We start from the raw sequence: 17,175 nt of genomic DNA, 5'->3' as shown, positions 1-17,175 counted from the left end.
AGCACTCGGAAAACTTGTCCTGTTGCATTAATAAGCGAAGTGAATAGCCATTAAAGAAAATAATATTTGAAAGAAAAAGTCTGACTTCATAAATTATGGATCACTTAAAATACTGGAAAGTTCTAGGCTTTAGGGAAATGCGATATGCGTATTCCGAATTGTCACAGTCTTTAAGAATCAAAACATAAGTCCCTGTGCAGCACTTGGAAAGCATTGCATATTTCACAATTAAACGTAATGTTTAATGTCCCCTAAGTTCAATGTTCCAGAAATTGATTCAAAAATATAAGTTCGAATAAGTTCGAAACGTAAGTTCAATGCGATACACAACACGCGTGAAATTCAATCGTCGTCGAATAAGTAAGTCCTTATGCGGCACTTCAAAAAAAACAAAGTTCCAATGTGTAGAAATAACAAAGTTCCAATGTGCCAAAATGTTAAAGTCCCAACACGACACTCGAAGAAAATAAAGTTCCAACGTGTCGAAATGTTAAAGTCCCAACACGACACTCGAAGAAAATAAAGTTTCGATGACAATGTTCCAGTATGTCACCTTGAGAAATGATAAAGTCTTATCGCGACACTTGGCGAAAATAACTAGTTCCAATGAGACGCTTCAGGAAAAAAACAAAGTTATTATATGGCACTTTAAGAAAATATCAAAGTCCAATCACGACACACGAAAGAAAAACAAAGTCCCAATGTGTCAATATGACTAAGTTCCAATACGATGCTCTCAAAAGTAAAGTCCCATTCAGGCACTTCAAGAATATGATAAAGTCTTGATACAGCACTTAGAGAAAATACCGAACTTGTATTTCGCAGATTGTCGACTAGAAGTTCGACACGCACAACACTTCTCTTGTCACCCGTGTCACAGAGACAGCGGAGTGACAGACACTGAATTCGTAGGTCGGGTGGGCCTCCTTTTATACACGTTCGCATGGAAGTGTCTAGAACTCGGGTACTGTCTACCCTTATAACTTCTATAATACTCGGCGGATTTTCTTGAAATCTGAAGATATGATGTCCATTGTAAAGGCTTTCAAGTTGGCAGTGTCAAAATAGCGATGAATTAGCTCAAAATGTACTTTTGAGGACGAGCTGGATCATTACCATATATGGTAGCGGATAGCTGGCTTACGGCGGCCACGTCACTCGCTGGGTACGTCACTGCGTTCGGCGGGCTGCCTACCTTCCATCTCGCGCGAAGTTCAACAAACATACTTCGGACTTCTGTCGTAGCGGTGTTCCCGGCACAATATAAAATAAGAGTTTTGTCTGTACATTGCTCAGAATTTGAAAAGAATGATATTTCTGTATCGGTCATGTCACAGTAACAAGAAAATGCATTTTTTACTTTTCCGTAATTTCTGTCGTCAGTCTGTCTGTCTGTCTGTCTGTCTGTATGCATGCATGTACACGCATCACGAGAGAACGGCTGAAGGGAATTTAATGAAAATCGGATGTAAAGTCGGGTGATGAACCACTACAATCTAGGCTATAAATTATTTTAATCACGCCGAGGGAAATGGTAGTTTAGGGGAAGGCCTGAAATTTAATTCTCAAATATTTATGTTATTAGTGGTCGTGTCCTAATGAAAATCGCTAGACAAAGATGGGAAATAAGTCGCTACAATATAGGCTATACACGCTGAGAAAAATGGTAGTTTAGGGGAAGGCCTAAAATTTAATTGTCAAATATTGATTTTATTACTGGTCGTATCTTTACGAAAATTGGTATGCAAAGTCGGGGAATAGGTCGCTATAATCTAGGCTATCAATAATGCTATTCACACTGAGTCAAATGGTAGTTAAGGGGAAGGCCTGAAATGTAATCTATATACTGCACCCGGTCCTCCTCGATTGGCACCGGCATGGAATCTACAGGGTCCCGCACGGGTCGAGAAGTATGAAATAAATAGGCGCTGAACTAAAGTAAACTTAAAGGCGTACAAGGGTGGGGGAGAAGCGGGGCATACATAACTAAAATGAGAACACATTCGAATTAAAATATTTAACTCACAAACCGGTTTATTGAACCTTAATGATGGTGGGAAATGACGCACTAAATAACACTAATGAATTACATTAAAATTTACAAATGCTTGTTGTAGTTTGTTTTGTGGACATCTGTCCGTTATACATGATAGAAACGAGTACGTTATCGCGAAGCGATGTATCGTGACATATAGCGAATGGTAATTTTATCATAACACTGAGGCTATATTATCGCTAACACATAAAAGTAACATGCGTCCGACAACAAGTCTGAGCAATCCCTATTCTGATAAAGACCTATATTTCCCAATGAAATGACGAAAAAATGAAAATACACACATATGATACAACACCTGGGATCGAACCGACCCTCGCTATTCTAGACATCGTCAAGCTGATGGACAGAACCACCACTGACCTTATGTACAACCACACATGACATAAAAACACATACATGGTACATGATATGCAAGAAAAATACGTAAAAGGCACTTGATCTTCCTTCTGACACTGTAGGCCTCCAATGCCTACGTTGAGCATCGAACTGACAACCTCTTGCGATGAAGGCAGGGTCCTGTAATCCCTATCTAATTATACTCGCACAATTAACAACGATTCATTGGCAAACATTACCATCATCGGCCGGGTCGTTTGTTAATTATTACACAGCTCTGCCGTGTTAGGTAAATCATATTATTTCGCCGTTCAGAGAAGCCCACTTCTCTTTAACAGCAACATCGCTCCTTCCTCGGCTTACGGAACGGCCCCACAACAAAGAAAGCACACAACTGGGCCAAGGCCGGACGGCTGTTCACCCCCTAGGGTCACCACCCACATACAGGCGTAACATTTCCTTTCAAAAGGAGACAGTAACATTCCACTCGGAAGTACATCTACAATAACTGCGGTCTTGAAATGACTCGCGCAAATCACCTTGAATCCAACACATTTACCCAACAGTATCACATCATCTTTACACGCGACCCCGTATTATAATGGTAATCTTTGCCCGATCGTTATTATTATTATTATGATTATTATTATTATTATTATTCCTGCCGTCGTACATAGCTTACCCGCTACATTCCATATACATGGTCATCGTGCGGAATCTATTCAGCAATTACAACACACTTAAGCACTCGCGCAACAATTAACATCTGATTACTGACTGCTAATTAATCGATGGTCGGCACATGGCTACTTTATCGTCACACGGCAGTACATTCATTAATTAATTAATATCCACGCGAATGGATGTTTGACACACGCTTTAGGATAATTTCCTGGTAAATTTAATCACATAAACAAATTTTATCTTATCACTCCCTATCTAAGTATTTCAAAGGGTGGAATTTTTGAGGCTGTCAATTTGGCCGCTGAGTCTCGTAGTGACGTGCCTTGCGTACAGTAGTACTTACCGTTTTACATACCATACACTTATCAAATTAATGAATACTCTAATAACTACTCTCATTGCACTCCCATAAACTAATTATTACTGGTCTTCTGACGCAAATAAAAAAACAGAATCTCCCAAGAAAGAAATAATTGAATTAATCTCTATCCCATGCAAAGCTAAAGTATTATATTCCCTTAATTATTTACACTCGGTTACTCAGACCTGTAGTCGGTTTCCTAAGCTAAGAATTAATTACTACGCGCCCATTCCGGCGCTCTATTTCAATAAGACTACATCTTTAATCTCTTATAGCGTCAGTTTACAATAAATATTTCCATCCCTTCTATGCATGCCAGATATTAGAACTTTGTACTCATCTCTATCACATGATGACGCCTTCGTCAACTCGGGAAGTCCATCCTGAGCTTACTCCTCCTCCATGGGCACCACGGTGATTACTTCCATTACCAGTCCATCTTGAAGTTGATTAGCCATTGTTTGATGCTGGTGGAGCCGCTAGCACTTAATCTTGTACAGACACAACGTCACTGTTTAATTCACACTCCGGTTAACAGCGTTCAATGTGAACGTCCGGTCACGATCTCATATGCGACTACGTAAGATTATTATATTATAGTAATCATAATAATATGACTTTTCACGTCACGGTTTTCCAAAAAGTTAACACTGGCGTCACGGAGATCAAAACTATGCACTGTTTATGCAAATTGTATTATTTCACTTAAAATAGGAATTAACTTCACTTGAACAAAGACCTAACGAGGGCTTAACCGAGCATAGCTTCGCCGTCGATAAGCCGCGAACCCCGACTGACGCTTGTCCCTTCCTGCAGTAGTTTTTACTAGGGAGCGATACCCCTTCCACTAATTTGCGTAGCGCCTATTCCCGGCGTACTCGAGGTATAATAGTACGGGTGATCGGTGGCCAGTATCTAGTTGGTGCGATTGAGACATAACCACTCAATTATCCTTCGGTGAATCTCTTTAAATTAATTAAAATCTGTTCTGCTTCCCCCACCATGCGTGGTGAACTCCCGATCTCGAGGAGGTGTCGTGAGAATAAACATATGGCCCAGTACTTTTCCACGCAGAAACCACACAGTATTCTTTCTTCTTCTGAAAGTTATCACAGAAGAGGACATTAAACACTCTAAATAAATGACCCAATGACATTTATCCCTTTTAAATCGGGAGACGACCCCCTAATTTGAGTTTTATTAATTTTCTATATCGTAGGTAATTAAGTTGGCCAGTCCGATTCCAAGATGGCTCCTATATTTCGTTTCGAAAAAGTTAGTTTCCCCTCATTCTGTGAGTCTTGAGGAGGGATGTCTTCTCTCGAGTGATGTCACAGGGAATCCCCATTCATAACCCCTCCCGGGTCTAAGTTGGCTTGGCTTCATCTGCGGGGACCCCTCTACACAAAGGATAATACTGCGCAATAAGTCGCAGACAAAGAAATCTCGTAGAATAATTTTAAAATACACAATTTATCTATCTCAATGGTATGAATATTAATTAGTTTCGGTATGACCTCTATTAATGATATGAATATTAATCATTTTCAGCGTTCTTTCCCTTTAATAGCATTGCGTGCGTAGTTACGGAGATCGATATCAACCAAAGGTCCTTGGATCATGCCCCTGTCGGGTTCAATACAAAATAAGTGTTTTGCCTGTACATTGCTCAGAATTTGAAATGAATGGTATTTCTGTATCTATCATGTCCACAGTAACAAGGAAATGCATTTTTTCTTTTCCGTAATTTCTGTCTGTCTGTCTGTCTGTCCGTCTGTCTGTACGTATGTATGATTGTACACGCATCAATAGAAAACGGCTGAAGATAATTTAATGAAAATCGGTATGTAATGTCGGGTGATTAACCACTACATGCTCGGCTATAAATTATTTTATTCATGCTGGGTGAAATGGTAGTTTAGGGGAAGGCCTTAAATGTAATTCTCAAATAAGTTATTTATGTTATTAGTGGTCGTATCGATAAATCTATATATATAAAATAAGAGTTTTGTCTGTACATTACTCAGAATTAGAAAAGAATGGTATTTCTGTATCGGTCATGTCCACAGCAACAAGAAAATTCATTTCTTACTTTTCCGTAATTTCTGTCTGTCTGTCTGTCTGTCTGTCTGTCTGTCTGTCTGTATGTATGTATGTATGTATGTATGTATGTATGTATGTATGTATGTATGTATGTATGTATGTATGTATGTGTGTATGTATGTATGTATGTACACGCATCACGATAAAACAGCTGAAGAGAATTTAATGAAAATCGGTATGTAATGTCGGGTGATGAACCACTACAATCTAGGCTGCAACTTATTTTATTCACGCTGAGTAAAATGGTAGTTTAGGGGAAGGTCTGAAATGTAATTCTCAAATAAGTTATTTGTGTTATTAGTGGTCGTATCGATAAATACTACATAACTAACATAACTTTAGTTATGTCGTAAGTTAGTAGTAGTTATGTAAGAAGTTATTACATTTCCGATCACGTATGCTTATACGTTGTTACCGTACGGCATATAGTCGGAGATATTCATGAATTTGTATTTTTGTTACTAAGTCCATATCAGCGCCGAGTCACGAGAAAATGGGTAAACAGAATTTAGTGAAAATCGGTATGTAAAGTCTGAGAATAAGGAACTACAGTCTACGATATGAATAATTTTGTAAGACACCCTAATATCACAGAGTCGAAAGAAAACTAATGTTGAAGGCCTGCAATATAGAAAGCTCATAAACTTTATCAACAGTAACATTACATTGACCATTGTTTGTTGTGATGTGCTTTTTGTCTTCTGTTTCCTCTCATCCCAGATAGATAGGATTACTGCAGCGTACCGAGGTTTTTTAAAATTTGCTTGACCTCGCACCGACACAGATATGTCTTATGGCGACGATGGGATAGGAACGGTCTAGGAAGTGGAAGGAAGCGGCCGTGTCTTTATTTAAGGTACAGTCCCGGCATTTTCCTGGTGTGAAAATGGGAAACCACAGAAAATCATCGTCAGGGCTGCCGACAGTGGGGCTCGAACCCACTATCTCCCGAATACCATCTTCAGGGTTGCCGGCAGTGGGGTTCTAATCCACTATCTCCCGGATGCAAGCTCACAGTGCGCGCCCCTAACCACACGGCCAACTCGCCTGGTCGTACCGACTGTAACAGCCTGCCTGTATATTGGTGGGAAGTAGCTGGGGTGTAAGATAACTTTCTTCTTTAGCATGCCATTCCTCTGGTTCATACATTTTCTGATATATCTGGTACGTAACACACTGGTTCATCATAGTATTCGAGTTATACAATCCCTACTCTGAGCCACTGATTGGAATGAGTAGTGTGCATATATAACGGAATAATGACAGAGGAGTGTTCACGGCAGTCTGCGACCTGGTTATTCCAGCTCTGGAACTTTGGACTCTTAGATCGGCACCGTAGTACTGTTCGCTGAAAGTGAGAAAGTGTGCGGTTTTTCATTTGATCGAGTATTTTATATGATAACATTGCTTTCAATCGCTACATTCCTACTGACGTTTTTGTAATGACCTATGTTGAATTCAGTTAGGAAAACAACAAAGTCAGTCCTTCTGAGAATCCCGTAGCGAAGCACGGGTACATCAGCTAGTCATATATATAATCAATAAGTGCCACTAATAAAATAGACTATCGATATTAATTCTGAAATTGTGCCACTCATTTACATATGTGCTAATATTAACGATGTCTACTCTTATTTCATCTACCGCTGTGCCAATTCTTCAACGTAATATAATTCCTCAATCTACATTTTATTCAGGGAGACATTCTCGTTCTGTAGGGCGATAATTCCTAATGTCCCTACATATACACCAATGTATCCTAAACTCAATAACCATGCATAATCTTTCACGTTAGATCACCAATCAACATTAAATCAGCTAGTCTGTAACTCAATATCAACATCAACATCAACATCAACATCAATCAATCAATCAATCAATCAATCAATCAATCAATCAATCAATCAATCAATCAATCAATCAATCAATCAATCAATCAATCAATCAATCAATCAATCAATCAATCAATCAATCAATCAATCAATCAATCAATCAATCAATCAATCAATCAATCACTACTGATCTGCATTTAGGGCAGTCGCTCAGGTGGCAGATTCCCTATCTGTTGTTTCCCTAGCCTTTACCTAAATGATTGCAAAGAAATTTGAAATTTACTGAACATCTCCCTTTGTAAGTTATTCCAATCCCTAACTCCCCTTCCTACAAACGAATATTTGACCCAAAATTGTCCTCTTGAATTCCAACTTTATCTTCACATTGTGATCTTTCCTACTTTTAAAGACACCATCCAAATGTATTCGTCTACTGATGTCCTCCCACGCCATCTCTACACTGACAGCTCGGAACATACCACTTAGTCGAGCAGCTCGTCTCCTTTCTCTCAGGTCCTCCCAGCCCAAACTTTGCAACATTTTTGTAACGCTACTCTTTTGACGGAAATCGCCCAGAACAGATCGAGTTGCTTTTCTTTGGATTTTTTCCAGTTCCTGAACCAAGTAGTCCTGGTAAAGGTCCCATACACTGGAACCATACTCTAGTTGGGATCTCACCAGAGAAAAATATGCTCTCTCCTTTATATCCTTACTACAACCCCTAAATACTCTCATAACCATGTAGAGAGATCTGTACCCTTTATTTACAATTCCATTTATGTGATTACCCCAATGAAGATCTTTCCTTATATTAATACCTAGGTATTTACAATGATCCCCAAAGCGAACTTTCACCCCATCAACACAGTAATTAAAACTGAGAGGACTTTTCCTATTTGTGAAACTCAAAACCTGACGTTTTTCCCCGTTTATCATCATACCATTTCCTACTGTCCATCTCACAACATTATCGAGGTCATTATGCAGCCGCTCACAATCTTGTAACTTATCTATTACTCTGTACAGAATAACATCATCTGCGAAAAGCTTTATCTCTGATTCCACTTCTTTACACATATCTTTGATATATATAAGAAAACATAAAGGTCCAATAATACTGCCTTGAGGAATTCCCCTCTTAATTTTTACAGGGACAGATAAAGCTTCACCTACTCTAATTCTCTGAGTTCTATTTTCTAGAAACAGAGCAACCCATTCAGTCACTCTTTTGTCAAGTCCAATTGCACTCATTTTTGCCAGTAGTCTCCCATCATCTACCCTATCAAATGCCTTAGACAGGTCAATCGCGATACAGTCCAATTGATAGGATGCAAGATACATAGTAGGCTCTGAGGGCGTGGATATCCGTGATGTCAGAAAATCTATACAACAAACCGAAAGTGGCATTGCTCGTTATGTTATCTTTTGTATATGGGGTACAAATAACAGTTTACCATCAAACAACCCTTCTAAGTCATCTTGTTCCGTTAGAGCTGGAAACGGGTTACCGAGGAGGGAGTATTTACTAAGAATAGGGGATATACGAAGCATGATCGAAATAGAGGAACACTTGGTAGGATTAAGCTTAAGAGCACCATTCAGAGAGTGAGTTAAGCCCATTCTTTTTACGTCTGATAATCCATTTATTTGAATATTTTATAGTCATCTGAATATAGTAGAATTTCACAAGAAACAGAAGATATAGCATTAATGAGATCATCATTAAATATGACAAAAGTAAGAGGACGCCCGAATGTACCACAACAAGAGTCGAACTGAACCCATTAAGAACCACACGCTGAGTTAAGTATTGAAGAAGCTCTGCAGGGGAGTTAGGAGGCGACCATGGACATTAAAACGTACTGAGAGTTTATAAGAAAGATGTGTTTGGTCTACGGTATCAAAAGCCTTTACAATATCAATGAAGCACACATCCTGTTGAGAACCGGCATTAAGAGCATTAATTAATTCATTCATTCATTCATAACTGAGTCTTTATCTCCTCATTCCAAGCGCCCTGCTGCTTTTACGCTCTCCCTTATGTGTCGCAGAATTTATTTTCATTACTTTCATATTTGTTTTGAACATACTAATACCTGTTACGTATATAGTTTTGCTATATTTTTTTACGTTTCCTAATTTTGATAATGTAATATATAATTATAAAATTGACAGTGATAATTTAATTAATTTGGTAATTATACGTCTTCATTTACTTGAGTCAATTTCAGCTGGATATTCATCCAAACTACTTTAAATACCTGACAGACATCAGCAAATACCTGTTAGAAATCCAGTCTACCGTATAAAATACTATCTAGTATTCTATACTTATTACTTTGCTTCATTCGATAATAACTTTCAAGTTATAAGACAAATCTATGATTAAAAATATTCTTGGAACTAAATGCTTGAGATAGCCCTTGAATGTTTATATTCAAATCAATCAATATACCCAAATATCTAACTACGATATATGTAAGTGAAACCTGAACCATCTGTTCATTTTCTGTTCCTTTCCTTTCTCTTCTTTTAAAACGAAACATATGACGCTGATGAAAATGAATGAAAAAACACTGTTATGAATTTCGACTTTTAAAATATTTGACATTTGAATAAGTAGCCCTTGATCTAAACAAGACTTCTCAAACCTCACGCTGAATTAGAAGGGTGCCTAGCAGGCGTGCTCAATTCTCGTGCAAAGGTGTATAGCCACTAAACCTGAGAATGAGCACATGGTATTTAATGTCTCTCGCATTTAATGTTTAATTAGACATAATTGTAATTATTACCAAGATATACAATTAGATACAAACCATTTAAATATCCACAAACTGCATTGCATCTCTAAGTTGAATTACGTCTGAGGAATTTTACTCACGAAAACTTACGCAATACCATGGGCTCATTCTATGTTTAACGACTATACATTCGATTTCCCGCCAGAAAGTTGAAAATTTTAGAAACGGGACTTCCACTTCTGGACAGGCACACGCCTCATTGGTCCAATCAACTTACACCAAAAATAAGTTCCAGATCAATTCCTGAGTAAAAGACGGCCGGTCATATAATTAACCATTCCCTCCCACGCAGAGCTAAAATAACGGATAGTTGAAGTATTTAGCTTCCACTTCTGAAAGGGCCTTCATGGCATATACGGAGATTGTTGGCTTGGCTGACATACACACATAGGAGACTGTCTGTGTACGTGGTGGATATTTAGAGTAGTAATTCTTTCTAAATCATGCTTGAGAACGAAGCCAAATCTTAGTTTCATCACACTTTCTATAGATTTAAATACTTCTCCAAGTGGATCAAAAAGCAATATGAACTCATTCTCACATTACTCTGTATCTCTTTCAAGATAACACGTGGTCCCCATTAGTTTATATTTCCAGTGTACTTTCTTTTTCGCCCACATATTTCCTTCATGTGTCATCGAATCCAGAGATCACTTAAAGTGACACAGTGTATTTTATGCGGACTAATGGTAAGAAATAGCAAGAGAAATATGAGAAAATCTTGTGGAAAGCAGTTTACATAGGGCATTAATTTCTGTTATAATTCACAGCAATGAGCAATAGTTACAGTATATAGTTAGTTAGGTAGATATATCGATTAGACACTCAGGGGAATCTACATCCCCTAGAGGGTGCTTGCTCAGAAGGTGAATAGGGGTTATCGGGGTGACAGGGCGAAATTGGAATGCATTTCGTGCACAGGTAGGATCTAATGTAGGATAAACGAAAATAGCGTCTGATCTCAGGCTTGTGGTATTATTGTACAGGAAAGCAACGGACAATCGCTCAAGTGCATTATGCCTCTATGGGTCAAAAGTCAGTAGCAATGGCCTCCAGTTTGAACAACTCATTGGCAGTTAAGGGGTGCTAGAATATTGCAGTTGGGTAGTTGGGAATGGCTAGACTTAATCGTCGAAAACAGGGCAGTACTGTTGAAGAAACGAATATAATGCACGGTTATATTTCTTAGAAAGAACACTATACCAGCCGGAGTCAGAAACTAGTCAACACCCGCCAAAATATGATTAATATTTTGGTGATGTGAGCTGGGGTAGGCAACATTAGAGATTGTGGTATCCTGAATTTTTCATAACACAATATATATTGTAACGGGAATACCCGTACTTTTGCCTTATCGGAGAGGATGGATTGACACCAGGGCGTGTACGGTGCATGATAGGAACCACAGATAATAGGGTATTTGAATAAGTTTTTTTTTTTTTTTTTTTGAAATTTAAGTCTTTGTTTATTCAAGTTGGACTAGAAATATATCACTTTTTACAGATGTGAAGGATGGATTTGAAAAAGTCCAAGTATGGTTGGAAGTGACGCTCTCTCTCGGCATCGCCGTTGGCGATATAACGCGTTGCCGGGCTCCTTCCCCCTCACCATGGATCTCCTCTCAGCACCATGGCACCACGTTAACCCACGGCGGTTGACAAGTCTTGAAGGTCCGATGAGGATTGGGATCGAACCTTAGAGTCTGACGCCTGATGATCGATTACGTGCAATGTGGAATTATTGATTTAGTATTTAATTCCACTTCAACCCCATGAAGGGAGTAAAGCAGTGTATAGGAATCGCACAGAATGGGTCAATGAGATCTGGTGCGACACTTCCTTACTGCACTGTACTGGATATTACTACTCAACACTGTTCGTAGAATTTACAAATTCCGCAGTTCACAGCGAAAAAAGAAGATTAACACAGTTCAACATACCGGGCGAGTTGGCCGTGCGCGTAGAGGCGCGCGGCTGTGAGCTTGCATCCGGGAGATAGTAGGTTCGAATTCCACCATCGGAAGCCCTGAAGATGGTTTTCCGTGGTTTCCCATTTTCACACCAGGCAAATGCTGGGGCTGTACGTTAATTAAGGCCATGGCCGCTTCCTTCCAACTCCTTGGCCTTTCCTATCCCATCGTCGCCATAAGAACTATCTGTGTCGGTGCGACGTAAAGCCCCTAGCAAAAAAAAAACAGTTCAACATAAATGAAATGATTGTCGTTCGATGCACTTGTCGACGTAACTCAAGTGAATAGAATATCACAGTTCATAATGAAAGATGAAGAGTAACACAGTTCAACATAAATGAGATGATTGTCACTCGATGCACTGTTCTACTGCACCAAGCCTACTCAGTGAACACAGTTCAAAAACCTCGAGCCTATTCTCTCACTAAGACAAAGTCTTATGAAAATAAATTATGTTATTAAAGCTCAGATTTTACGAAATAAATCCTGTCACTAAGGCACAGTCTTGTGAACCTAAATTATCTTATTAAAGCACAGTTTTCACGAAATAAAGTAAGTCATTAAGGCACAGTCTTATGAAAATAAAAGGCTTGATTATAACGTAATCAACATAGTTCGAAGGAAAGGAATTAACACTGTCCAACAAATAACGAAACAGTCTTTAGAAATTATTGTGATACAGTTCGTTGCGAAAGACTGGCATGAGTCATATGGTCTCGTTTGTAACTGAACTATTACTTCCCTGAATATGTACAATAACACGACGATAAACTATTATGTGGCGAGTTCGCCCAATTTATGCAAGTTGAAAATAATTTATGAGTATTCGCTCGAAGAATTTAGTTCCGTTCTCAAGAATGTTAATTACTCGAACTGTTCAAGTTCTAATACACAAGTCTATCAGCTGTTGACGACTCAAAATATTATATCACTTCCTATCTCGCACAAAAATAAAGTTCAAAGTTTCCACCTTCAACACTTAGAAATTTTTTCTTCCACAGAGGCGAACACATGTACTTTCCGTAGACAAAACTACACCGAGCTCGATAGCTGCAGTCGCTTAAGTGCGGCCAGTATACAGTATTCGGGAAAGAGTGGGTTTGAACCGTACTGTCGACAGCCCTGAAGACGTTTTTCCGTGGTTTCCCATTTTAACACCAGGCAAATGCTGGGGCCTGTACATTCATTAAGGCCACGGCTGCTTCCATCCCACTCCTAGCTCTTTCCTCTCCCATCGTATTCATAGACCTATCTGTGTCGGTGCGATGTAAAGCAACTTGTAAAAAAATAGACACAACTACTGTCGAAAGTCCGCCGAACAGAGTAACGATCTCTGACCGATGTCTTCAAAAGCTGGCCCACACACCGTGTCAGCTGGGAATACGCACAGATACAGTTCTAACTCAACTAGCTCCTTTTATACCCGTAGTGGCTTCTGATACGTTAATCTATTTTCAGTTTCTCAGTTATGCCACCGCCGATTTTAATAAAATTTGGTATTCTACCCTCTGATATTGTGGGCTATACGATAATGTACTTGAATCTTTTGTATCACATTCGGTTCCGTAAATCATGAGATGGATGTAATCGAATGTTCGATGGCTACGTCATGTGTCCTTCAGAGAGCAGGTTACGTGCACAGCTGCTACATCTGTCACCTGCGCGCACAGCGGTCTTTTCAAACCTCTCGTACAGCTCTTGTTACGAGTTGCGCTCGTATGCACCAGAAATACTTTGATAATGAATGTCGCTGTGACATTCCCGTTTCAATATAAATAATGTTATATGGGGTCCGCTGTCTGTAATTTCGTTTGATTTGCCAATTGCTCAGATATTTATCCGATTTAGGTCAACTCAAGACCGCATCAGTGGTTTTTAGCTTTCGCGTCTCTTTGTCCGTCTGTTTGTCCGTCTGTTCCACCATCACGGCGAAACGGCTGGATGGATCTCGACTAAACTTCGTATATAAAGTACAATCATCCAGGGAAGGGTTTAGGTAAGCATATGATTTTAAAATGGCTGAATACACTGGGGGTTTACGGGGAAACCACAACAGTTTTCTTCCATTTTCTCTTACACAATCGATTTTCTGTAAAATCCGTGGACTACATATGAAACGCCCTTTCATTTTTAACAACTTTTGTTATGAGCACAATTTCGCTTATTCTTCAAAATACGGAGATAATGACTACTATCTACGGGTTTCATGCTCTGCTGCATTGAGTGGCCGATAGACCGACGACGAACCTACCGGTTACCATGGCAACGTCTCTGGCTGATTCCCTCCAGAGAAGTAACGTAATGTTGTTATCGACAACATTCCTGTAAACTCGTGGTTGGTCGTTACGTAGAAGGCGAGAGAGACGTCATGTTGCCATACTGCGAGATATTTGCGAAATACCATTGGAGGTTACAATCGTCTTCGGATAGCACTAAAGCGGCTGTTAATATCTGAACAGTACCGCGGAGTATTGCCCATGATTTCACACCGTAATGTGTTTTCTGGCATTTTCTTTAATTTTTAGTGTATTTACCTTCTGTTTTCCGCTTTAATTCCTTGCCTCTGTCTTGTCTCCTTAGGCTTAAGTAATAACACCATAAGTCGTCTTCTTATCTGTTTACCTAACAACCCCTGCGCCTAAGTTTCTCGTCTGTTACGGCATTTTTACACCCGTAACACACATAATCAAAATTTACAATACATCCACTTGGTATTTACATACTTGTCCTATCCGACTGTCCTCAGTTATAAACCTATTTTCTATTAATTCCAATTTTCTTTAATACTTTCCTTAATTACTCCATATGTAAGCAAGTGCTAACCCAGAAACCTGGACACTCTTTCCTTTGAGGAAAAATTCCCAAGCTGTTCAAATGTAAAACTTTTTGGCCCCGGAACATATCGAAATATGCATGCTATTTCAATGACGGTTCAGAACTTTGCTTCGGGGTAATTGGTGAATAAACGGTAAGTCGTATCACAAAAGAGATAGCACAATCGCCTTTCATTTAGGTTAACTCAAAACCATATCTGTTTGTCTGTCTGTCTATTTGCCCGTCTTTTCCACCATTGTGGCGAAGTAGCTGGATAGATCTCGACCAAACTTCATATATAGATTATACTCATCCAGGGGAAGTTTTAGATATGCATATGATTTAAAAATCACTGAACAGACTGGGGGTTTATAGGGAAACCACAGCAGTGATACGAAGCAACTTTTCACATATATTCCACGGATTTTACAGAAAAATATAGTAAAAGAAGAACTGCAAGGAAACACGTTTTTTGGACATAATTTCGCTTCGGCATTGGACACTCTTTCCTTTGAGGGAAAATTCCAAGCTGTTCAAATGCACTACCTTTAGGCCCCGGAAAACATCGAAATATGGATGCAATTTCAATAACGGTGCAGACCTTCGTTTCGTGATAACTGCTTTCTGAACTGTAAGTCATTTCACAACGCAGGTTACACAATCGCTGCTCAATATGGAAAGATCATCAACTTTGGTCCTATGACTTATTGCCGTATCTTGATTCTTTATAAGTTATATAGTGCTCCATTTCTCGATTATAATGGAATGTCTCCAAATCGATTTTGACTGGCATTAGGAAACTGGCCTGTCATTATAATGAAAACTCTCTATCTCATTGTGACTGGCAGTTGTTATGTGAGTCTGCTGTTATAGTAAAAACTTCCTAACTCGATTGTGATTGGCAGTAGGAAATGTGGCCTACCATTATCATCGAAACTTCTCCAGCGCGCACCTTACATCGGAAACGAAACAGGGGTGCTCCCCGATTCGTTTCTCAGATAGCGCTAAGAGACGTGCAAATTAATATAGTCTTACTCATTGGGTGTGCGGTTATTTACGAAGAACTCCGTATAAAAGGCAGATTACCGTAGCGAAGCACGGGTACATTTGCTAATATATATATGTTTCATTCTACAACAGGTTCAGGTAGAGCTATGTTACTCAACATGATGGGATGTCTAATAAATGATGTGCCTCCTTGTGTGGAAAACGATACAATGAGTACATCTTTCCCACCTGACCAACAGAATTGTGTGGGTTAGTGTTAAAATACCTAGTATACTAAGGAGTCACTTTTATTTTGCTTCGTCAACGAGGAATGCAATGATTTTCCATGTCTAGCAGAATGTGTTTCTCTTTTATCTGTTAATGCAGTTTGCTTTTTTTTTTTTTGCTAGTTGCTTTACGTCGCACCGACACAGATAGGTCTTATGGCGACGATGGGACAGGGAAGGGCTAGGATTGGGAAGGAAGCGGCCGTGGCCTTAATTAAGGAACAGCCCCAGCATTTGCCTGGTGTGAAAATGGGAAACCACGGAAAACCATTTTCAGGGCTGCCGACAGTGGGGTTCGAACCTACTATCTCCCGAATACTGGATACTGGCCGCAATTAAGCGACTGCAGCTATCGAGCTCGGTTAATGCAGTTTGGACAGCAAGTAATAGGTCTTCGTCGGTGCAAAAGTGGAGGTGTGAAAAATGTGTTAAGTGGGATGTCTCTATGTCCCCCTCGAAGGAAACTGTTTTAAAACTTACCACATCCGTGTTTAATGCTGAGAAATTACCTGCTAGAAGCAGATTAAATGGAACGTATGACTGAATTCTTTTTTCACATAAATTTTTCCGAGTATGTTAAAGCATGTAAACAAAGTGTATTGTAACACTTTGTTGATGTCTTACCTAATGAAATAAAATTTAAGATATCGAAATGGAATTCGGTGGGGAGCTATCAATAATAAGGGGCTTATGGAAGAAAGAATGTAGAACTGGCTGAGTCAGCAAAGAGGACGCATCTGGATGTGTTAGGAGTAAGTGATATTTGGGTAAGGGGAGATAACGAAGAGGAGATAGGAGATAATAAAGTGCACTTGACGGGTGTTAAAAAGGAAAGGGCAGAGTATGGGGTAGGTCTGTTTATCAGGAATACCATTGCACGCTACAGTTTCGGGTAGGCACGTAAACGAGCGAATGATGTGGGTGGATTTGGCAGTTGGAGGA

Source organism: Anabrus simplex, chromosome 1 (assembly GCF_040414725.1).
Source record: "Anabrus simplex isolate iqAnaSimp1 chromosome 1, ASM4041472v1, whole genome shotgun sequence".
Taxonomy (NCBI): Eukaryota; Metazoa; Arthropoda; class Insecta; order Orthoptera; family Tettigoniidae; genus Anabrus; species Anabrus simplex.
This window is presented reverse-complemented; position numbering follows the sequence as displayed.